Raw genomic sequence first — 27,517 nt, forward strand, 5'->3', positions numbered from 1 at the left:
AACAAATAGTCCTAAGGTTGTCTTGAAAAGATTACTTTCAGCAACTAAACTGTTATATTGTACTTATACAATAGTACCTATTGTTACATTTATTACTCGTGTTGCTTTATTATCTATGCTGCATAATGCAAATAAATTATTTATTCACTCATTCATTCATTCAAAATTTAGATATAGAGATCATAATTTCGATGTAATGTGACAATATCGATACTATCTCAAGGCAAGTTTTAAATTTGATTTATTAATATGGATCCAAGACTTTGTGGCATAGATTACACTAATTCTGTCTAACATTTTAAAAAAAAAGAAGTTATTTAGCAAATGATTTGTGATAATGAAGATATCAAATTGACTATCAAACTGTTGATGTCAGAATTGGAATATGAAAGTTTAATTAATCTTAGATTCTTGTTAGATTTTTCGAAATTCCTGGAACAGGAGATACCTATTATCTCTTTTTTCGCGTAAGTAATATCGCGATAAATAGTGATTATATAATATTCTAATATTGAACAACGAAACAAAGACGATAACTAGTAAGCAAATAAATTACAAAACAAGATTTACGAGCACCATTCATCATCCGAGAATTAATCTGCATAATTCTCGTGTACCCTCTCATAGCCTAAAGTTATTTCAATATTCCTCAAAATAATCCCATTTATTCGATGTTACGACGGTGCCTGCCGACTTCCACTCATATTTCTCCAGGAATAACAAAGCCTAGAATCAAGGATGACCCTTGGCCTTGCTTGCGCTCGCGAATGCTAGCAAAAACTAAAAAACAGCACTCACGAGCAAGCAAATGAAATCGAAATAATGTAACGTCTCTGGCCAAGCGAGGCCTTGCAGAGTGAGATACGGCCTTTTGATTAACCATTGTGAAGCGAGGTATGGAGTCGCCACTCGTCATACAACATTCATTCTGACATCCTGAGAGTTGGCGGTCCAACTTTGATTAGCAGCAACAATTTGCATATACGATACGAGAGTTTTTTTTTTATTTTCAATTCATTTATGAATAAATTAATATTTTATTTTATAACTCTATTAGGTGTATTGTAAACGAGTTAATTTAAATATTTAATTTGAATTTTAATATTGATAACACAATAGGCAAAGACATTTGTAGAATTTAGAATTTGTCAGAACAATTAAAAGTTTTTATCGGAAATTTACGATATTACGCGCCCTTTTATTGCCATTCTAATTTTATTTTTAAGACATAGGGTTGAACGTAAGTCACGCTTTGGCCCCAAAAAGCAACAAACTTCCTTCGTTGGTAATTACATGCAAGATGGTGGACGGCGCGGCGCGTTTCACCCTTCTCACGTCACGCGATATAAAGCTTTCGAAGAACTAAACATGATTAAAAAGTTACTAAAATGTTACACATAATATTAATGTAGATGAAATATGGGTATTATAGAAAATAAATTAAACGTTGTTCCTCGAAATGTTACTAATATTGTAAATGTGAATATGTAAAGAGGTTTGAATGGTCGTTACTCAATTACTATTAACCAGCTGAATGGATTCGAATGAAATTTAGTATAGCTATGGTCCATATATTATTAACAAATGGAATGGTTTTTATCTGAACATAGTTACAGAATATATGTTTTTTTTCATCATAAATCTACGTAAAGTACTCGAATATAATCGTTACAAATATTGATATCCTTATAGGTATATAATGATTTCAATCTTTATGGAAATTTTATAAAACTTAAAATCGAATCGGCAAATGTTCCTCGGAAACTTCGACCCTTGCTAAAGAACCGTGCAGCTTCTTATTTAACTTTGCGAAGAACTTTCGATATTTACTTTACCATTAGTCGAATGTTTTTAAAGTTACATATCGAGATACAGGATCGATGTTTATTACCGATACGACGACCTGTATTACCCGTAACCACGTTTTTTCATCGTTTTCACGTAACCTTTTGGTAACAGCATATTGAATAAATAAACAGGAATAAGTTTTATTTATCATGTAAGGTTAGCAATGTCGAATGGGCCGCGCGCTGTTGATGGCATTTTATAGCAGTCAATGTTTATTGAAAAGCTTTGTACCTCGAAGTTTATAGCTAAAAGAATACGTTAGCGTCGTAGACTACTCCAGAGAGTTTCGAAGGCGCATAATCCGGCCGTTACAAAAAGTCGGCGCGCTATACAGCGTCGGATGAGGGTGTAGTGGTAAGGTCCTATAAGTTTCTTATGTGGTGTGTCAGGGCTGGCCTAGGGTTCGTGTACTGTACAGGGACTGGCGGCCGCGCGGCTGTCCTCAAGTCGGTAGCCACAGTCGGCCGGTTCTCGGCTCGCCACTTCACAACTAGTACGGCACCGGCCCACTAAGAAAGCGGACGCGCGCCGCACACTCCGGCGCGCGCAACACGTTTACGAAACTTACAAATACAAACTTTTGCAGTGGACTGTGTTGACTGACTGTGTGAATAGACAGTGCACTTCGATAACGTGGGGGTGTGGGGCGGTTTTGGCGGGAGTCTGGAGCGAAAGTACCGCGGAGTGGCGGCGCGAGTGCGCCCTCTTTTACATAATAGTTGATAACTAAAGCTTTCGTAATTGTTGCGTGATAACAGTAAGTACTGACTTCGATTTAGTTGTATCAGATTTTGTTTCTTTGTCTTTGTATTCTGTACGAAATTGCTTAACAATATACTTTTGTTGCTTTAAGGGTGACATTATTGTAAGAGTTTCTTTAGGACTCTTTGTTATCATTAATTTTATGCATTAAATACGTAGTCATTTGCATAATGATAAACATCTATAACTATTTTATTTGTATTTACAGAAATATACTTTTACTATTATGATTTTTGCTGTACTTTAATATATGTCTAGTTTACTTTAAATTATTCGCTTATTATGTAGCCTGTGATGGTCCCCCCCCCCTGTGTGTGTACCCCTTTTATATAAAAACTACCCTCTCTACTAACCTACACATGGAAAACCTACAAAGCCTAAGAAAAGACTTAACCTAATGAAAACCCATGAAAATATAATGAAAACCTACCCTAAAGAATGGCCTAACACCCTCAATATAACCCCATACCTATATTGCCTTATACACCCCAAACATTTTATGAATCATATAAACCCTTACAATAAACACTTAATATTGAACAGATTTTATAGTAGAACACTTGATCATCTGGCCAGATAAATAAATGTGTGATCGTCTAGTAATGTAGGACCCGTTGTGTGTGTAATAACCAAAAGGTTCTTTAATTGGTATATGACAGGAGTTAAATTATGAAGATGATTGATAAATCTTTAAGGATTAAGAATAATTAATGAATTATACTCATAATTCATGTAACTAGGAAGTTATGTTAATTTAATAGTAAATTACAGAACAACTGTAATAATAAAAAAATGGGGGAGCGGTCGGGCCCCTCACACGCCCGGACCAGTGGAAGACTTTCCAACTATCTATAACTCTTCCTCCAAAAAGGTAGGGAAGGGTATTACTATTTATTAATGCACTCTGATGGTAATAAGGGCATGAGTATTCTCAGTTCCAAACCAAACATAAGTACATTTACTTCAACATTACAGTGGCTCCACCAGCCCCACGATGCTTCCAGTATAAATTAGTGTTTGCCAGAGGCAAACGGATCGGAACTGAAATCCCAGGATCACTCCGACACGAGAGCTTACTCATGGGCGATGACCCTTTCAGTCCTATATGGCGACATAGAGATCACCCACTAACAGTACGAAACTGTTTCCCAGCGTCACCCTGTTACGAGCTTACTCAATGGGGGTTTCCCTTCGGCTCCACAAGAGATCAGACCAAGAAGCGAGATCACCCAGACACCAGAACCTACTTTGATGGGACATAACCCTTCGGCTCTATAATGTGACATTAGAGATCACCTGTGAAGACAGTCCGATAGAGATGAAGATTTGTGTGATAGGGGATACCTTCCACACCCTGGAATTGGCCAAGCCATATAATGTTGATAATTGCTATATCATAACATAGCATTGTCAATTTAATATTATTTACTTAATACCAAGAATACTCAAGGTTCAAGTTACATCTGTTGATTAGGCCAGAGCCTAAGAACGAGTAGTCCAACCCATAGGTCGAGAGCTACTAAAAGTAATGAGTGCTATTGAATGAACTATAAGTCCAGTCAATTATATATAATATTATTGTTGATTAACCACATTGTGAATTAACCAATTATTTATTCAGAGAGATATATCTAAAGGAACTATAAGTCCTTTAAGAGACACTGATTAATCACAAGTTAACAACGTCTCGTGAAATAACCAGTTGGGTTTTCTATAAGTTTGAGGACACTAAGTCCAACAAGCTATTATTGTGTTGAGAGTAATAGAGATCTTTTGTAATATTTGTAGAGGTTTGATTAATCACATTGTGAAATAATCAGATTAAATAATTATGTAGCTTTATAGAGAGGACTATAAGTCCTAATTGGTTGTTGTCATAAGTACTGATAAATTACACATTAAAGTGCTAGGTCAATTATTATATATAGGTATATAGGAAGGACAATAAGTCCTATTTGTGTATGTTGTAGTAGTAGAGGCAATATATTGCATAATTATAATGTGAAAGATATAGATTAAATATATATTTGTATAGAAAGGACAGTGAGTCCCATACAATTATTGTAGCTGTACTATAGTTATACTATATCTACTTCCATTTAGTGTCTTAGTAAACCTATTTACTAAGAGGATTTCTCAGATAAACAAGTGTTTTAGTGTTTAAATCATCATGATTAAATCCCTAAGAAATTAGGTCTTTAAATAATTATCATATCATTTAAGTGAAATTTCTCATATAAATAATTCCAATATTTCCCCTACAGTTATTATAAAATAACAGAAAATTATATAAATTTTCTATAGACTTAGATATAGAATCATAACGTGTATAATCTCCTTTTGTTTGACATCTGTCACATTAATGACGTATTGAATGACGTATTGATGTATTGAATTGAATTTTGATTATCTATCACAACTGTCAACGTAACAAATACCAGCAAGTTTGCCCATTTGTATTTGTTTAATATAATTAAATATAAAATCATCATATATCAACCGTAATATACAACTAAATTATCAGTGACATAAATAATCATGGTTTACACCAGAAATAACCAATAGTATCCAGTAATGCTGCAGTTTTATATTCATATCAGTAAGCCAAGCCCACTTTCAAATTCAAGAATGAACAGAAGATTAGAAGTTCAACATTCTTATTGCAATTGTACTTGCAATAATATATACACACAGCACCAATTATCAAGAACATTCCTCAAATACATGTGTGGTGAAGATTTTCCCAATATGCTATCTATTTAATTTCTAACCTCTAATGTAAATTCATTAAAGAAGTGAATAATCAGTGTTAGTGTTTGCTTTATTAATATTTAAAGTAATTGTCCTAACCCGATATTAATAGGATAATATCTCCTCGGACACAGTCCGACATAAACATATAACTCAATAATTAAATTTATAAAATACTAATATTATATTTTACTACCCGTATATCTCCATACTATTCCCATAAATATTCAAAACATGTATATTAAATATAAATCCAATAAAGATTCACTAATTTTAACCCTGTCTGAACTTGTCTAGTCAATATAGCATGAATAAACAACACACATACAAACCTTATCGCTATGACAACTTTCTTCCTAAATATGAGTAAAATAATATAATAAATAATAAATAACTCACACTTGTCATTTAGTACTAATTTTATACTGTACCTCATACCTAGTTAAGAGTAACTATAGTCAGAGAATCCTTTAGTACATTTATTACCATTAGGAAATAAATCCACACCTATAATATCAATATAATTAAATATTATTAAAAGCAGTAATATACAAAGAGTTGTTATTGTCAGCTTGCTCACTACAATAAAAGCAATATTAAAGTTTATAATAAATCAAGACAAAATATCTATTTAAACAATACAGGCTTGTTTACCATAAACACCCCACAGTCACATGAATTTATCTAATAACACAATTAATAATGTATTAAAAGTATTACATTCACATAATATTACATGCAACAGTTAAGCTGTTTCTTTGGACATCTGGTGTAAAACAAATCCCCACATGTAATCATGGGTAATTAGACGTATACAAAAGAATTATTAGTTCAGTCGACCGAGCAATGGTATGAAAACATTTCACCATGGGACGTTAAGCATGCACAGAAATTCCAAACCAACACTGTAATAGTGTAATAAATACAACTATTCCATCATCATCATCGTCTCAACCATCATCAATCCACAACTGAATACAGGCAATTCCCACACACTATTACAAGGAACGGCCCGAGCCCTGCATCCACTAACTCCCTGATCAACCTATAATAACTTTAGCTTGCCTGTCCGTTATAAATAAATAATTTTATATTAAATAATAAGCTGTCTTTATATAGGTGTTATAATAGCTTGATAGTTAATTCCTAAAGTAATCTCCAAATCTAAACAAGTACAACAATTTTGTAATAGTGGAACCTAAGTTTACATCAGCTTCACTGAATCAAAGTGATAAAGTTCTACTAAACAAATGTCTAATTAGGGTTTTGTATATGAATAGAATAACATAGATATATATCATCATATAGATTATTCATCATCATCGTTATATTAAAGTCAAAATATTATCAAATGTGATAATATTTAAAGATTAAACGCATTACCTAAGCTTATATTGACTCTAGTAAATATGTATTTCAATAGTTGGTGGAAATATTAAGTATAGACATTGCCTGCGATCACAGTCAAAAATCCAACCACGTAGTAATAAATGGAACAAGCTCACCGGATTCTCCAGTCTTCCATTGACTAATTTCACACATTCAATCGATAGTGATACACTAAGATCTCAAACCCCTTCATCGATCCAGTCACTCCTAGGTCCATATCCCAGTCACTTTTTTATTTTATTGCGCAATCCCTAAAACACGACTCCTGCACCATTTTTTTTTTTCTTTTTTTTCTTGCGCAATTCCTAAAAAGCGACCCCCGCGCGCCCGCCGATCTGCCGTCTCTCCTTTTCTTTCTATTTTTTTTTTCTCACCTAGTAACGTCATAGATTATGTCACCGAAGGGTAGATATTTCAATAATCGGATTTAGCCTATTATTCGAACTGAACTTTTCTTTAAATTCAATTTAATTATATGTTAACGTATTTTGGTATTTTATATTAAATTGATTATCGAATTTATAAAACTTTAAAGGCTCTCATAAACCTTATTAAACTGTGTTATATGCATCTTTTTTACACCTGATGAGAAAAAGGTAAACTATAATTTGGTTAATATAAAATATAATATATTTTTGTTTAATTTATTTAATTTTCTTGTGACGTCCACTACACTCTGGAAACACATCAAAGGAGTTTCCCTTCTGTGTCAATATTTCATATATGGTAACGTCTTCTCTGTATACTATTGTGAACCTTGACTTTAAAGTTTGTTTATATTAAATAGCTCGGCTTTCGCAGCGGTCACCCATAGGAACCCCTGTTTCTTTTCTATGTACTTATGGTATTAAACCTATTGTACTATAGGCGAACCGTCACATCCGGCCTCCTAATTATCAAGGAGTTTACCGGATTGATAATTACAAATATTCTGTTGTGCTCTCCCTCCCTTTTTGACATTACCATATTAAATCTATTTCCCTATATAGCGAACCGTCACATCCGGCCCCCTAATTATCAAGAAGTTTACCGGAGTGATAATTACAACAAGATAAGTTTTATATGTAATAAATTCAATGCATGTAATTACAATGTCATAAACAGCATAAATGAATACAATCCTAATTGTGTGTAAAGGAATCTATAAAACCTAAATGTTTGAAAAACCTAAGTATATGAAGAGTCTAAATGTATAAAACCTGAATATATGAAGAGCTTCAAGTAAAGAACCTAACAGATACTCTATTTGTATCAGTAAATTTAGATAAAGTATCTATTAGAAGATACAAGTTAAACATCTATGTGGAAATTCATAATAAAAGCCTAAATGTATGAGTATAACGTATCAGCAAACGAAAGAGCCTAAGTAGAAAACCTAAAGCGAAATTAAGTGAAAAATCTAAGCATTAAAATGTAATAAATGAAAAAAAAAGAGAATCCTAAAATAATTGTCTAAATGTAAATAAATGATTAGATAAAATCCCTAGTACATACATTCAATTGAAAGATAATTGCTATGTAACTAAAAGCATAACTAGAATATCCCAATAGTTGAAAATATTTTAATTATTTATTAACATATAATTAAATATTAAAATGAAGATGTTCAAGTAAATTTGTTAAAATAAATTCAAACAACATGAATAAAACTTTATAAAACGTCTAAGTTAACCACAAATACATATTTTATCTAAGAAATAAACCTAGTGTTCATTGAATAAAAAATATAATAGTCCCTAAGAAAATTCAAATAAATTTAATTTTTATTTATTAATTTTAATCATAGAAGTAAAGCTTATATAAATAATAATTTATCACCACCGGCCCCCCTGTCTGACAAATTTTTCACGGCCCCCCAATTTTAAGACTTTTATAAATATGTTGCATAAAATAATACAAACGGCCCCCATAATTTAAAACTCTTTTAATAAATTCTCTTTAATTTTTTTTAATATACTTAAATTACCAATGACTATTTCTTAATACTCTCAGAAATAACATGATCAATAAGTTTTATAATAAAATATTATGTAACCCCATTAGATAGGTAGATAGACACCCCCCATCGCCTCCTCCAAAAGATCACAACAGCAAACCCAACATAAATACAACCAACTATATTAGATACATCAATTAATTTATTTTGTACAATAAATTATCATTTAAAAAGATACAAATGTCTTGTGTTATGTGCAATTACAAAGAGCAAAATAACTAAGTGTGCGCAACATCTAAGTATGTAAAATGCTTAGGCATGTAAAGAGTGTATATGTATAAATAACCTACAAAATCTCCCTCTGATATAAGTATAAAGTTTTTTTTTTTTTTTTTTTTTATAATAAGTGTCTAAGTCAAAATAAGCGAATAATCAAATAAAATCTGAAATATAATTGTAAAGTGGAATAAAGAAATTATGTATAGAACCATAAATAAAATATTATAATAGCATCCTAATAAATTGTTGGAATTAAATTTAACAACATGAAAACACCTAATTAAATTTTCAAATTTAGGTAATCAAATAAAGTAACTAAAGGCCCTAACTAACCTTAATGATATTTTATGAAACGTCTAACTTTCAATTTGAAACCCCCTATAAAACATTATATAAGCTATTTAAACACCCTAAATTAAAATTAAATCATAATTATTTTATTTTTTATTTTTTTTTTATATATATAATCAATGTTACTGCATCATAAAAGTTTATGAAATAAAAGTCAATAATTTCCTCAGAAATAAATAATGTCATTAATTCATCTTAAATAATTACTTTCACAATAAAAAGAATTTAATAAATTTTATGTATAAGTCATTATAGCATAATTATTGTTTATAAAATTTATATAATGTTAAATTAATAGTTCAGTAAGTATTGAGAATTAATGAAGCAAAAGAATAATAAATGTGTCCTATAGCATAAAATTAGATCAATGTGAACTGAATATAACCTAGTAAGCTATCCTCACTACTATTGTTATGTACCTATTAGTGTAATACTTAATATTATTTACTCAATTGATATAGAGTAAAATAAAATATAAACCAAATCATGTAAATTTGTTGTATAATTGACTCCAATAGGTGACCACTGAATGAATTTGGTAAATTAAATCCTAAGAACATGAGATAACAGTTAAATAGGCTATTTACCTATAGACATGAAATCATGAAATTAGGTCCAAATCCTAGATCTATGACGGTATAATTATTTAATCATAATCATCAAAGTTGTTTTGAGTTATACTATTAACAGATATTACTGTTTAACTTTATACTCCTTCATATTTTAATAACCAATCCCTGAAGTCACAAGCTCCAATTGTGACCAAGTGTTCTTATTGATCTGATATGTAAATAGCCATGAACCAATTATATCCTGGTCACGGCACCAATTGTGATGGTCCCCCCCCCCCCTTTGCGTGTGTACCCCTTTATATAATAACTACCCTCTCTACTAACCTACACATGGAAAACCTACAAAGCCTAAGAAAAGACTTAACCTAATGAAAACCCATGAAAATATAATGAAAACCTACCCTAAAGAATGGCCTAACACCCTCAATATAACCCCATACCTATATTGCCTTATACACCCCAAACATTTTATGAATCATATAAACCCTTACAATAAACACTTAATATTGAACAGATTTTATAGTAGAACACTTGATCATCTGGCCAGATAAATAAATGTGTGATCGTCTAGTAATGTAGGACCCGTTGTGTGTGTAATAACCAAAAGGTTCTTTAATTGGTATATGACAGGAGTTAAATTATGAAGATGATTGATAAATCTTTAAGGATTAAGAATAATTAATGAATTATACTCATAATTCATGTAACTAGGAAGTTATGTTAATTTAATAGTAAATTACAGAACAACTGTAATAATAAAAAAATGGGGGAGCGGTCGGGCCCCTCACACGCCCGGACCAGTGGAAGACTTTCCAACTATCTATAACTCTTCCTCCAAAAAGGTAGGGAAGGGTATTACTATTTATTAATGCACTCTGATGGTAATAAGGGCATGAGTATTCTCAGTTCCAAACCAAACATAAGTACATTTACTTCAACATTACAGTGGCTCCACCAGCCCCACGATGCTTCCAGTATAAATTAGTGTTTGCCAGAGGCAAACGGATCGGAACTGAAATCCCAGGATCACTCCGACACGAGAGCTTACTCATGGGCGATGACCCTTTCAGTCCTATATGGCGACATAGAGATCACCCACTAACAGTACGAAACTGTTTCCCAGCGTCACCCTGTTACGAGCTTACTCAATGGGGGTTTCCCTTCGGCTCCACAAGAGATCAGACCAAGAAGCGAGATCACCCAGACACCAGAACCTACTTTGATGGGACATAACCCTTCGGCTCTATAATGTGACATTAGAGATCACCTGTGAAGACAGTCCGATAGAGATGAAGATTTGTGTGATAGGGGATACCTTCCACACCCTGGAATTGGCCAAGCCATATAATGTTGATAATTGCTATATCATAACATAGCATTGTCAATTTAATATTATTTACTTAATACCAAGAATACTCAAGGTTCAAGTTACATCTGTTGATTAGGCCAGAGCCTAAGAACGAGTAGTCCAACCCATAGGTCGAGAGCTACTAAAAGTAATGAGTGCTATTGAATGAACTATAAGTCCAGTCAATTATATATAATATTATTGTTGATTAACCACATTGTGAATTAACCAATTATTTATTCAGAGAGATATATCTAAAGGAACTATAAGTCCTTTAAGAGACACTGATTAATCACAAGTTAACAACGTCTCGTGAAATAACCAGTTGGGTTTTCTATAAGTTTGAGGACACTAAGTCCAACAAGCTATTATTGTGTTGAGAGTAATAGAGATCTTTTGTAATATTTGTAGAGGTTTGATTAATCACATTGTGAAATAATCAGATTAAATAATTATGTAGCTTTATAGAGAGGACTATAAGTCCTAATTGGTTGTTGTCATAAGTACTGATAAATTACACATTAAAGTGCTAGGTCAATTATTATATATAGGTATATAGGAAGGACAATAAGTCCTATTTGTGTATGTTGTAGTAGTAGAGGCAATATATTGCATAATTATAATGTGAAAGATATAGATTAAATATATATTTGTATAGAAAGGACAGTGAGTCCCATACAATTATTGTAGCTGTACTATAGTTATACTATATCTACTTCCATTTAGTGTCTTAGTAAACCTATTTACTAAGAGGATTTCTCAGATAAACAAGTGTTTTAGTGTTTAAATCATCATGATTAAATCCCTAAGAAATTAGGTCTTTAAATAATTATCATATCATTTAAGTGAAATTTCTCATATAAATAATTCCAATATTTCCCCTACAGTTATTATAAAATAACAGAAAATTATATAAATTTTCTATAGACTTAGATATAGAATCATAACGTGTATAATCTCCTTTTGTTTGACATCTGTCACATTAATGACGTATTGAATGACGTATTGATGTATTGAATTGAATTTTGATTATCTATCACAACTGTCAACGTAACAAATACCAGCAAGTTTGCCCATTTGTATTTGTTTAATATAATTAAATATAAAATCATCATATATCAACCGTAATATACAACTAAATTATCAGTGACATAAATAATCATGGTTTACACCAGAAATAACCAATAGTATCCAGTAATGCTGCAGTTTTATATTCATATCAGTAAGCCAAGCCCACTTTCAAATTCAAGAATGAACAGAAGATTAGAAGTTCAACATTCTTATTGCAATTGTACTTGCAATAATATATACACACAGCACCAATTATCAAGAACATTCCTCAAATACATGTGTGGTGAAGATTTTCCCAATATGCTATCTATTTAATTTCTAACCTCTAATGTAAATTCATTAAAGAAGTGAATAATCAGTGTTAGTGTTTGCTTTATTAATATTTAAAGTAATTGTCCTAACCCGATATTAATAGGATAATATCTCCTCGGACACAGTCCGACATAAACATATAACTCAATAATTAAATTTATAAAATACTAATATTATATTTTACTACCCGTATATCTCCATACTATTCCCATAAATATTCAAAACATGTATATTAAATATAAATCCAATAAAGATTCACTAATTTTAACCCTGTCTGAACTTGTCTAGTCAATATAGCATGAATAAACAACACACATACAAACCTTATCGCTATGACAACTTTCTTCCTAAATATGAGTAAAATAATATAATAAATAATAAATAACTCACACTTGTCATTTAGTACTAATTTTATACTGTACCTCATACCTAGTTAAGAGTAACTATAGTCAGAGAATCCTTTAGTACATTTATTACCATTAGGAAATAAATCCACACCTATAATATCAATATAATTAAATATTATTAAAAGCAGTAATATACAAAGAGTTGTTATTGTCAGCTTGCTCACTACAATAAAAGCAATATTAAAGTTTATAATAAATCAAGACAAAATATCTATTTAAACAATACAGGCTTGTTTACCATAAACACCCCACAGTCACATGAATTTATCTAATAACACAATTAATAATGTATTAAAAGTATTACATTCACATAATATTACATGCAACAGTTAAGCTGTTTCTTTGGACATCTGGTGTAAAACAAATCCCCACATGTAATCATGGGTAATTAGACGTATACAAAAGAATTATTAGTTCAGTCGACCGAGCAATGGTATGAAAACATTTCACCATGGGACGTTAAGCATGCACAGAAATTCCAAACCAACACTGTAATAGTGTAATAAATACAACTATTCCATCATCATCATCGTCTCAACCATCATCAATCCACAACTGAATACAGGCAATTCCCACACACTATTACAAGGAACGGCCCGAGCCCTGCATCCACTAACTCCCTGATCAACCTATAATAACTTTAGCTTGCCTGTCCGTTATAAATAAATAATTTTATATTAAATAATAAGCTGTCTTTATATAGGTGTTATAATAGCTTGATAGTTAATTCCTAAAGTAATCTCCAAATCTAAACAAGTACAACAATTTTGTAATAGTGGAACCTAAGTTTACATCAGCTTCACTGAATCAAAGTGATAAAGTTCTACTAAACAAATGTCTAATTAGGGTTTTGTATATGAATAGAATAACATAGATATATATCATCATATAGATTATTCATCATCATCGTTATATTAAAGTCAAAATATTATCAAATGTGATAATATTTAAAGATTAAACGCATTACCTAAGCTTATATTGACTCTAGTAAATATGTATTTCAATAGTTGGTGGAAATATTAAGTATAGACATTGCCTGCGATCACAGTCAAAAATCCAACCACGTAGTAATAAATGGAACAAGCTCACCGGATTCTCCAGTCTTCCATTGACTAATTTCACACATTCAATCGATAGTGATACACTAAGATCTCAAACCCCTTCATCGATCCAGTCACTCCTAGGTCCATATCCCAGTCACTTTTTTATTTTATTGCGCAATCCCTAAAACACGACTCCCGCGCCATTTGCCGTCCTTTTTTTTTTTCTTTACTCCGCAATTCCTAAAAAGCGACCCCCGCGCGCCCGCCGATCTGCCGTCTCTCCTTTTCTTTCTATTTTTTTTTTCTCACCTAGTAACGTCATAGATTATGTCACCGAAGGGTAGATATTTCAATAATCGGATTTAGCCTATTATTCGAACTGAACTTTTCTTTAAATTCAATTTAATTATATGTTAACGTATTTTGGTATTTTATATTAAATTGATTATCGAATTTATAAAACTTTAAAGGCTCTCATAAACCTTATTAAACTGTGTTATATGCATCTTTTTTACACCTGATGAGAAAAAGGTAAACTATAATTTGGTTAATATAAAATATAATATATTTTTGTTTAATTTATTTAATTTTCTTGTGACGTCCACTACACTCTGGAAACACATCAAAGGAGTTTCCCTTCTGTGTCAATATTTCATATATGGTAACGTCTTCTCTGTATACTATTGTGAACCTTGACTTTAAAGTTTGTTTATATTAAATAGCTCGGCTTTCGCAGCGGTCACCCATAGGAACCCCTGTTTCTTTTCTATGTACTTATGGTATTAAACCTATTGTACTATAGGCGAACCGTCACAAGCCGTAAGTCATTTAAGGTTGTTAATGTTCCCATAAATTCACTATTCGAGGAAAAACTTCATGTATTAACCATGGTCTAATCTAACACGCCATCGGCCAAATGACAAATAGAGTCAACACACTCATCTAGATGCACGGCAGTATCGGATGGTGCACACTGACGGAGATGGCGCGATCGTGGCCGCCACACCGGACTATCTAAATGGCGATCAGTATACACTTATCACAACAATGACTAGTCCAGCCTCTCGTTACACCGCGGACGTAGCTTGACTGCCAACTAGCTGCGGGATGGCTGTTTTAGGTAGCGTACTTATGAGCGCGTGGCGGAGAAATGGCACCAATTATTTCTGAGTTATATGCGTTAAATCTTTGACGTATACAGAAAAATTGATTTAAAAAATAGTCAAATAACACATATTAATACTTTTAATGAGTAAATTTGTTAATATTTTGAGTTAGGAGCTATTTGGAATATGCTCTTAAAGTCTGATATACATCTACGTTATTATCTATAAATGATTATTGTTTAAAATAATAAATTTATCCATTAATTTTTGCAACGTTACAAATAGTTTAAATGAAAGCTTAAGCTCAAAATACAATAAATCAATCTTTAGCAGAAATGAGTAATTTTTATATAAAATATGTATAAAATTCCATTCCCAAATACGAATTTACAAACAAACGAAACATTAATAATCTTGTCCAGTAATATATAGTTATAAATGTGAAAATTAGTTTGTTTGTTTGTTAACTTATGTCATCTTAATGACTTATCCAATCACTATAAAATTTGGTATACACATACTATATGCAATGCATAAGGCTATAGGCTACTTATTGTCCCGGTCAGTGAACATATCCCTGTCACGCGGATAAAGTCGCAGGCAAAAGTTACTGCATAATATAGTAGTAAAAGGAAACAAAAGTACTTACGTCATAACTCTGACGCTCTACGCAAAACTTACGTCATTTATAAGAAACTATCACGCACTCAAAGACCGCCCCTTACTTTTATATCTTAGAGATTTATTTATTGAACTTGTACTATATTATTACTTTTATTTATTGGGTTTATTATTACACTATTTAATTTATAGTTATTACCTGTAGTCCGCCAATATTCCCTTTATTATTATCATATCAGCCATTATCTGTTCATTGCTGAGCATAGGCCTCCCCCATAGACTGCCATAAGGAACGGCCCTGAGCCACTAACATCCACTGACATGCTGTTATACATTTGAATTACCTGTATGAATCAGGATAAAAACTTGTGGAATTTCTGACCTTTCTAATGAGTTTTAGAGACCGCTATTGGTTTTGATATTTATTTTTATTTTAATAATTTTTATTTAAAAAATTAGACGCCTTGTGAAAGAGAATCAGAACTTGTTCCATATTTAAACAAAATTTCATTTAAATCTATCCACACATTTAAGCATAAATAAAAAAAAAAACACTCTAATATACATACATTTTTAGAAATGTTCATAATTGTAATATTCGCAGGTTTTATTTATATTTTTTTCAACCGACTTCAAAAAGGAGGTTTCAATTCGGTTGTAATTTTTTTATATCTGTTACTTTATAATTCCGTCTGTTGTAAACGGAATTAGAAAATAATCCCTTTATCTAAAATATATAGTATATACTTACATATTGGCCCCATAGAGGTTTTATCAAAATCTTCTGTTGGCTCTAAAATATATATTCTTAATAGTTAAAAACCCATTAAAGTTAGGCACAAGTATTTTCCCGTAAGAGGTAGATATAGTCTTTATTACAGTGCTGTACAGGCAGCTTATTATGGGGTTTTATTTCGAATTTACCATCTCTGACACCAGTGTATTGTGCCCAGTTCCCTTACTCGCCTTTTACGACGTACTAAGGATAATAACCTACCACATGAATAATATATATATAAATATATATCTATTTGATAGTGCAATATACTTTTAGATATTCGTAACAAGTTTGCAATCATGCTTGTTAATACCTTTTATCGGCTTAATTGCACGCGCTTTGTAATTGACAGACCATGAAATTAAATTTAATGTGATGAATGGCATCTCTACAATGTGATTAAATCTCTGTATAAAAATACTTGATATATAAGCATATGTGAAAGAATGTGATTTAGGTATTGGGAAGATTTCGGTTGACCTATGGTAGTAAAAAAATCCATTTTACAAATTATATTTCGTATAATCCACCTATATATGTAAACTAATCCGTTAATATTATGCCCTCAGCGTGAGAGATCTTTTAAATGCATCGTATTATATAAAATTAGTTTTATGCATGGTACAATATAGATCAAACATATCTAGATGGAGCTTTTTCTTTAAAAAATAAGCCTAAAACATTTTCATGTAACTATTTTGTTACCTTTATAATTATACCTTCCGAAAATTTCGCACTTTCTTTTCTAAGGTTACGATGTTTTGTCGTAGCAGGTTTTTTAAATTCTATATAGATCTTAGATATCTGATAGTATAAAATTTAACTGACTGAAAATATCTTTATAAAGATATAACTTTCTCCCAGCACAACCACTCTTTGGAATCAACTTCCAGCAGCAGTATTTCCGAACCGATACGACAACATAACCTTCAAGAAAAGAGCATATTCCTTAAAAGGCCGGCAGCACACCTGCAATGCCGTAGGTGTTGTGGGTGACCATAGTCAACCATCTGGTGAGCCGCATGCTCGTTTGCCCCCTGTGTTGTAAAAAAAAAGTATGTTTCTAATACTCAATTTTCTCTGCTTAGCCCGTAAAAGCCCTAGCATGAAGATACATATCACACATATTCGATTAATATGCTCTCTTTTTCTCACCATCAGAATATAATGAGCAATCAATATAGTGTTGTGAGATATCTCGAACACATAGTATTTATTATTCCATAACGTTCTTATTCCCTTGTAATAAGATTGAAAATTGAGTATCCAATATAAAGCCCCGTTAAATTGATTGTTCACGATTCAGTTAAACTATTATTATTATAATATTAGAAGTAACCGCATCAACGCTTCTTATGTAAATTCAATTAGAAAACTATTATTATGTGTATTACATTATAGTTATTATTATATTATTCAAATATCTATTCATTTAAATACACACTTGCTATAAGCAGGAATATGATTGATGCTAGTAATCCATTAATTTTTTTAATATCTTGCCGAAACGTGTTTCTGTTTTTAATATCGTAGTTTTTAGCATCCACTGACAAGTGACACAAATGGAGCAATGATAATTTCCAACCGAATTAAAAATGTTTAGTTTCTCTCTATGTTATGCAGTCTAAACTTTTAATAAATTTATTAATAATTAATTATTATATATACATATATATGAATATAAATTATAACATTACAGAAATGTTATTATTTATTTATTTGTATATTAAATTTTATATTTAACTTATTCTTCATTACCTGTGTGTACCTAAAGAATTATTAGCAAAGTACTATATCATTATAAACAAACTGACAAAAAACCTACTACTTGTTCCGTATTTTTTTATAAGTAATAATAAAAAATGTAGAGACATGTCAAACCTATTAATATGTATAGATTATATTTCTATGTATAAATGATTTCTTTACTCAATTCTCTATGTACCTACAAGAACTAATAATAAACTTCCAATCTCATCGAAGCTAAGAATAATAAGACATAAGCAATCTTATTAAAAGATTTTACATTTTTATTCCCCTCATAAACAGTAATCAAGTTTGTATTGCTTTGGCTTGCGCGTGCGCCGCTGTGCCGCGTTGAACTCTTTTTAACTGAGTACAAGTGCTTCGAGCAGTCATTTAGTTGCAAACGCATCTAGCAAAACACGATGCACCTTTTTTACAAAATGTATATATGGTGATGTTTAAAGATCTAGAACTGTCAGAAAAAGTGTCTACAGTCTATACAAAGACTGCCGTTGTTTATGTCGGTATGTATATTACTTTTGAATTGCTATTACCCGTTATAGTATGATAATTGTTGTCATATTTAAATGAAATCATTATTTTCACTATACTAAATACATATTTATAGATTAGTTGGAAAGAATTAGCTTAATTAATACTCAATTTATCATTATGCACATAAAATATTGATGTCTCTTTTAAATAACTTTTTTTTTTTTTAATAGGAAAAGAGTTCCTTGTTAAATTAACAGAGAATGATAAACATATTTATTATATATTAAAATAGATTGAAATATATACTTGAAAATTATAATTGACTAGTTTTTACGTACGGATTCGTCCGTGTGACCGGAATATGTTTACTGACCTGAATGAATTTTAGGCTTTGCCCTTCTTCATCACATATAGTACATATATACTAAATTTTATAGCGATTGGTTAAAGCGTTAAAGTATTAAGATAAACAAGAAAACAAAGAAATAAACCAACTTTCAGATTTATAATATTAGTAAGGGTATGGAATAATAATTGTAATTGGTTGTATCCTATTAAGAGTTACATGCGCTCGCGTTGATATCTTTTCAAGCGAACGAGAATGCTGCGCACACGCAGCCTACTCGTTGCCAGTATTACTAATTAAGAGTTGATTTGTACATCGTTCATAGAATTATCTTTTTTTTTTTTTAATTTATTATCCTGATATGGTGTTCAATAGTGAGGAATAAAATGATGACTGCAATTATTTTCTATTCATGTCTCTATCTCTATACATTTCTTACAATTAATTATAAATACGTATATACTGTGTAAAAAAAATATTATTCAATATACATAATTTATTCTGTTTTTATGCCATTGTGGTACTAAATTTAAAGGTTCGGTAAACTAGTTTTTACCCACGACTTCGTCCGCGTAACTGGAATATATTCTTTTAGCGAAACAAAAAATATCCTATGTCATTTTCCATCTTATATAATACGTGTATACACAATTTTATAGTGATTGGTTAAGCCATTAAAACACTAAAAGGTCACAAACAAACTGAGTTTCGCAATTATAATATTACTATTGATTCATAATATGATATATGGTTATCCAAAAATGCGTTTGACACGACAAACATGAACTTTTGTTATCGGCTTTTTTATGATAATTAAAGTGTTCAAAATAAAATTTATTAAAATTATAACATCTGTTACACTGCTCGTTCTACTTCCTACACATCTAAGAAACACGATAAGTAACTAAGATACACGTATCCCTAAACAATGTCGGAACTGAAAATCGTGAGTTCACACAAAATATATTAATGTAAGTATCGACCGGGTGCCCCTTTATAAACCATTTAAATAGCCAATTATAAGGAGATACCGACTGATTAAATTAAATATTTAATTACTCAGTCTCTAACGCTTGGCGTGTGGGTGTTTATGGGGCTATATCGTGGATTGGTAACTGACCTTAGGGTTTAATAGTACCACGGTTCCGCAGTTGGTTTAAAATATCAGTTGGGCTTACAGAAGCCATTGTTTTGTTTGTATCAATTTCGTTTTATACTAGCTCTGTCTGCGACTTCTTCCGCAAAAGTATGAAATATTAGCTGTTAGTTATTTTGTCTATACTAGATGCTATCTCTTTTGTTTATAAAAACAAAAACGTCCTATGAACGTATTTTAGTTATTAAAGTGTTTTGTTACTTTCTTTCAAATAGGATATTTAGTACAAAAGAAGAAGACAAATATTTCAATAGATAAAATAAAAAAATATTTAAATTAATATGAATACTTTTGTTGAAGAAAAGTATAAACAATTGACAGAGCCACTATCTCTCTTTCTTGTATATAAAATAATTATGAGAAACAAAAATAGGCTACTTTATTGCTTTACTTAGAAGCAATTTAATAGTAGAATTAATTAATGTTTATTATAGACTAGCTGTTGCCCGCGACTTCGTCCGCGTTTACGTCGTTTTTCGTAAAATAAGTAGTCTATGTCCTTCCTCGCGGTTCAGTGGTTTTGATGTAACAGACATATTTCCCTTCACTGCTCTGCTCCTATTGATCGTAGCGTGATGAAAAGTATACTATAACCTGTCCAGGAGTATGAAGAATAATTATACTAAGTTTCGTTAAAATCCGTCGAGTAGTTTTGTTTCTATAATGAACATACAGACAGACAGACAAAAATTTTACTGATTTCATTTTTGGCATCAGTATTGATCACTAATCACCCCCTGATAGTTATTTTGGAAATATAGTTCATGTACAGAATTGACCTCTCTACAGATTTATTATAAGTATAGAATATAGATAGAAGAAGATTTTCTTATATTTTATGAGTCTATTAGAAAATTGATCTAAAACTTTGGGTTCCGGCACTCTATTGAGTATAGACTTTCAACGGCTAATGCTCGTTTGTTTTTTCTTTATATTTCCTTTTATTCCTCATTTACGTAGTAGTATATAACTTACTTATTTTGTCCTGTATTTAATTTTCCTACTTTTATAATAAAATAATTTAGATTTTTATCTGTTTATACATAATACTCGTAGTCTTTTCACCAAGGACAGATATTATATTATAGAAAACAAATTCTTATGAGCTTAATTCTTAATTTGTATAAAGTGTCAAAACATATTAATTGTTAAGATAAATTTATTACATGTTTCACATTTCTATGAATAATATTTGAGTGAATATATAATGTGACTTAAATATACATAAAAACGTCCTACGCACCAAATTCTTACACAATAAAAGTGCGTGTGATGGCATAGTAACCATACGGTTATGGTGTTCATTATTATTCCAATATATTAAGTATTCATGTGAATAATATAAAATTAATTTTTATGGATGGAATTTTAATTTGCTAATGACTTCTTTAGTCGTATTGAAATATTTTTATATCACAAATATGTTACTTAATAATTAATTGTACAACACTATTGGATTTTGTTCGATAAAAACAGTTGGCTTTCATCTTGTTAAAGACAGTATATACTTTATTTTAAAACACAGTTATATTTTTTTTATAAAAAAATAATTATTAAATTGAGGATCATATTGTATAATACTAACATTCAAAAAATATAATTTGAGATGGTTAAGGTACAAGAAATAAAATTTTAGAAGGTCCTCTTTTTTTAACTCATTCGGAAATCTAATAATCCTATGAATATTACAAATACGAATGTTTGTAAAGATGGATAGATGAATGTTAGTTTTTCATTGCAAAACTACTAAACGGATTTATACGAAATTTGGCAAACGTAAGTTATATCCTAACTTATCACTCAGAATACTTTATACTTATTGATTCATACGGGTAAAGTCGCGAGATACAGTTAGTAATAGATAAAATTAGACAATCTTATTGTCTTTATATACTAATAAACACAGTTAAAAAGTCACTTTTTGTGTTAACCTCAAAATTAAATAAATAAATACTAAGTTATAAATTCGAGCTTAACCTAATACAGTAAATTGTGTGTTTCCTATTTCTATCTTGACTCTTACAGTACAATTTAACTTAGATAATTATGTGTGGGAGTCTATACACTGTTAAGCAAGAAAATTGACTTTAGATCTTAAATTAAATGTAATAGTAATTAACCTTTTTCATGCTATAAATTTACTATAATCATATGCTCGCATATTTATTACTGGCACTAATTATGACAGTACCTAAGTAAGTACATTTAACAGGATATTGTTGTATTAAATTAAATTTTAATAAGTTCAGTTGTTTAAGCCTAATAGCAAGAAATCAATTGTTTTTTTAACAGACTCAAAAAGAAGTGAGTTCTCAATTCGATTGTTTTTTTTTATGTTTGTTACCTGACAACTCTGTCAGTTATAAACCAATTTGAAATATTATTCTTTTTTTATTTAAAATACTTAGAGATTAGTCCTATTGATACATCTTTAACTGGTATGCATATATTACTATATTTATATTAAGTATAACGAAATATATGTAACACTGTCGATTGACCAATGAATAAATAAATAAAAGTTTTATCAAAATCAGTTCAGTAGTTTACATTTTAAATCTAATCAAATCTTAACTAGTTTTGTCATAAATAAAGTCGATTGTTTTTTGAGGGACACAATCTTTAATTTTTATCCTTCAACTATCGACCCGCCCTGGCTACGGGTGAATAAATAGAGATTTTTAATTTTTTTTTATACAAATGCGTTGCCATTCCTGAGGACTCAGGTGTTATTCCTCTGTACCCAATAAATTCACGCCATATCCCACCCTTCAAATCGAAACACAGCCATGCAAACACAACTGCTTCACGGTTGAAACACGAATGGAACAGAGGTGCCCAAGCAATCGACTTTTGTACAAAGTCTTCCTCTGGTAAAGTACAGCCTATATTACTGGCTAAGAATGTAGGTTTCTACAGGTGAAATAATTTTTAAAATTTTTGGGTTTATTTATTAAAAAAAAAATCAAATGTTTCCTCTATATAATATTAATTTATTTTATTCTAATTAATAGGTACGTACACCTACTTTTCAGTTCATTGCTTTTATTGTGTGACGAATAAATCATATTGAAGAAAATTATGCGGTAACATATAACAAGTTTAACCCTAAAACCGCTTTGAAAGCACGTGATTTTACGTAATAAACATTTGTTGATAGTGTTGATACGCGCACGCCCTGGTTTTTGGCGTAAACCACTGGTCAAGAGAGGCCGAACTAGAATTGCTTAGATCTGGGTCGTTTTATACGTGTATTCCATTATTCATGTACAATTGTTCCGATGACGGAAAATCGTTAGCGCCCAGTGAGTCATTATTAAAGAAATGTAACCGGACCGGTCGCTGATTGCAATGATTTACGAGCCGATAAGTCCATAAATTGCATTGTCTTATTTTTTATAATCGACTTTAAAATGGAAAAGGTTGTCAATTGGACCGTATGTTACTTTTTTGTGAATGTAATATGATATATTTAATACTAAACAAATTTTGATGATTGTTTGTTATTCTTGTTGTGCCTCTTCAGAGACATATGTTTTTTATAATGACTATGATTTACATTTATTCAAATAGAAAGAGGTATATTTTCAAGTGGATACTGAATGATATTTGTATAAATTCTACATATATTTGTATGTTTATTCTAGCTATCAATAGGATTAATTTTGCACGTTAGTTTTTAATACATTCTGTATACATAATCTATACAAATAAAAATCAATTGCCGAATGTATTTAAGCGCATTCACCTCTGAATAACCGCATCTATTTGGCTATATTTTATATTATTTGTAACTGTCAGATTAAGTTTTTTTTTTTAAAGAAAATCTTTGAAAACTTATATTAAATAAGAAAAAAAATTAATTGAAAAATCTGTATATAAAACAATGAGTGAATAAGTGAGAGAGAAGATGATATATTTATTACACCCGTATGATGTCGAGGCGGACAGCTAGTGTTCAATAATAATATGTCATATTATGACAGAATGCCAAATAGTGTACAATCCTTGTCAATATTGATCTTTTAAACGTCCACTATAAATATGTTGATGTCCTTGTGCATATAAAGAGACAAAATGACAGATCGATACTGCCTATACAGTGGGTGAACTTGATAAACTATAAAATAAATGATACACATTCAATTAGAACTTTGTAAACCATTAAATAGAATTTTTATTTTTTAAACGAATGAGGCTTTTCTTTATTTATTTTACTAATATCCACAATGCTAGTTCATCATATCACCATTTTAGCCATTAATTAACCGTTAATTAACTGTCCACTGCTGAACATAGACTACCCCTTGAGGCTCCAATAGTTGCCACGTTTAGCAGGCGAGTTGGCAACAGCAGTTCTATTTTGGTCATATTTTAAGAGGAACGCTGCCACCCATCCCTCGACCGTTAAATTCTTAGTCGCCTCATACGATACCCACGGAAAAGGAAGCGGTGGCCTATTCTAAGCCGGGATCACACGGCAAAATGCTTGTTAGTTGAATAGATGTATAAATATTAATACTTATTTATTACTATTGCAAACTTAATAACACAGATTGATGACTAATAGAGCTTTACTAAGTACTTAGTAAGTTCTCAGTACTAAATGTTGCTAGTCACAAGCATACTAATGATAGCGCAATTATACAAAGTAACTCAAAATAGTTATCTAACCAGTAATTTGATTTTTATATGAAATTTTACATTGAAATCGTCAATAATAAACACAAAATAATTCGTAGAACAACTATTCATTATTGATAGGGTAACGCAATAATTTTAGTTTGTTCTTGTATTTAATTTTTATTATTTCTCTACTTTTTTGTAAGATTCGTTGAAAAATTCTGCATAGTAATTCAAGGTTCACATAAATCAATTCTACCACAAATACTCAAATATGCATAACAAATCAAATAATATAGTTATCAATTTTATAAATTGACGTCTTATTGACGTTGAACACGGAAGGTTCACTTCCCATTTTTGCGCGGACCTTCAAATTTGAATAACTTAACCCTCAGTCGGGCCCTTTCGTGTTAGAATTCCAATACGGCATCACAGTCCGACACGTGTGATAGTATCAGCTATTTCCTAACGTTAGCGAACATCACGCGATGGGTTGACTCAAGACAGTGACCTAACGTCACGACTTCACCTTATCAGCTCTGATAGACATACTCCAGAAATGCATTGTTCCAGACGTGTTCTCCTTTTACGAGGCGTAACTTAAATGCAAAATAGCATAATTTAATTGCGTTATACCGTTTTGGCGGACAGAGTAGCGGTCAATCCTCTTTCTAATTCAGGAAACGAGAATAGGCATAAATAATTATAGTAACCGTTTTAGAAAATGAATGCTTAGACATTTCTCCATATAATGATATTACTATTACTAATTAACACTTAATAATATATATCTGTAACAAAATAATTCCATTATTATTTTATATCATTTATTTATTTATTTACACTTTATTGCACCAAGTAAAAAGAGAAATAACAAATACAGTAAATATTAATGAGAAGTGATACAAAAGGAGGCCTTATTGTTAAGCAATCTCTTCCAGACAACCTATTTTCATTCAAGATTATTTAATAATCGTTTATACCTAATTAAATTAATTCCAAAGTTAGTTAAGAATTGATTTATTTTTTGTTTTAAAGTAACATTCAGTAGGAAGAAGTTCACATTTTGTCCTTACATTTTGAATTAATATCAAAAAGAAGGAGTACTACAATTCAGTTGTATTTTTTTTGTGTTTGCTATCTCGTAATGCCATCACTTATAGACGGATTCGGAAAGTTATTTTTTTAACTGAAAGGACATATTTACAAATTGGTTCAATAGAAATTTTATCAAAATCGATTTAGTGGTTTACTTTTTAAATCAAAATAATTAGCCACAATCAAAATAAGTTTTTTGAGTGAAACACAATTTTAAATTATTATAATTACGTAAAACGATGTCATTGTTAATTTTAAACCGTTTTTATGTTTCTTTTTGTTATCAGTAGAGTTTACTTCCGTGTTGGTTTCATATTAATGTTATAACAATTCAAACTACCGTTTTTTCTGCCGATCGTGAACACACGATTCCGCATTCTAAATTTAAATATTTTCAATCTAACGTATACGAAACATCACGTCGTTTATCGCTGTGTTTTCTCACGATTAAAGTCACTATTTTTTTGCGAAGCGAATTGTATTTATTCAGGTATAGGTACGGCTACTATTTATTAGAAATCGCGGCGCGTTTAGTATCAAAAAAGAAATTTAAATATATTGTATTTATATTCAAGTCATACTTAAAATAATGGCAATAATTTTAATTCCCAATTTATACCTATATAGAAAAATATTAATTCCACATTTTTCAGTCGATAAAATCAACAGCTGAACAATTGACGATTATTTCAAAAGTCGTCTACTGAATAGTTTTGTCCTACTTATGTCATAACGACTGAGCAACTGTTTGATGACTGTGTTTTTGTTTGAGAATTGAAATATAGCAATAAAATTACAGGGTACAAAGACAAAACACGTTAACTTTCAGAAATGACAATACATGAAAAATATTGTAGCAGTACAGTTACACATATTCTGTGTCATCTTTATTTCAATTTATGTCTATAGACGATGGTTATTTTCCTTCAAGTACGTCTTCAACTGATTTTCTATTTAAAGTTTTTTTTTATTTTCAAGTTTTCAAGAATAAAAACAATTGCATATAATCCTTACTAATAAATGTGGCAGTGTTTGTTTGTTTCTTACTTCGTAGCGCCTAAACAGCTTAATAAATTACTTTGGAATTTGATTTATAAATACTACAGGGGATGGAAAAAGATATAGGCTACTTTTTACTAAAAACACAGTATGAAATATTTCAATTGTTAAGATATTATCATAAATTTTGTTATTTCTGTTATCCATCATTTCGATGTAATACTGTTAAATAGTTTTACAAAAGTCATTTAGTAAATATGAAATATCGCGCGGTTACAAGGTCCGACACAAAAAGCCATTGTGAAAATGCCCTAGGTCATTTATAGCTGAATCATAGCTTCAATTTCATCACTCATGAATAATGGAAGTGACCTTTGTATATTCAGTGAAAACGTTTGATTACGTCATTTTCATCGAATTGATTAGTTTTATCAGATTTTAATATTACAGGAATTCACCTTATCAGAATTAACCATT

The 27,517-nt window shown here is 30.6% G+C and overlaps 1 protein-coding gene across 1 annotated transcript in view; it reads left to right on the forward strand.

Annotated features, from left to right (window-relative positions):
* Positions 1 to 2,328: 2,328 nt before the first annotated feature.
* LOC113512556 (cadherin-86C) overlaps positions 2,329 to 27,517 on the forward strand; it is a 169,553-nt gene continuing 144,364 nt past the window's right edge. Inside the window, exon 1 of the mRNA XM_052900153.1 lies at positions 2,329 to 2,605. The gene's annotated coding sequence lies outside the window, so the exon portion shown is untranslated. The remainder of the gene's footprint in view (positions 2,606 to 27,517) is intronic.

This window comes from Galleria mellonella, unplaced genomic scaffold, assembly GCF_026898425.1.
Source record: "Galleria mellonella isolate WM207_F2 unplaced genomic scaffold, CSIRO_AGI_GalMel_v1 utg64, whole genome shotgun sequence".
Classification (NCBI taxonomy): Eukaryota; Metazoa; Arthropoda; class Insecta; order Lepidoptera; family Pyralidae; genus Galleria; species Galleria mellonella.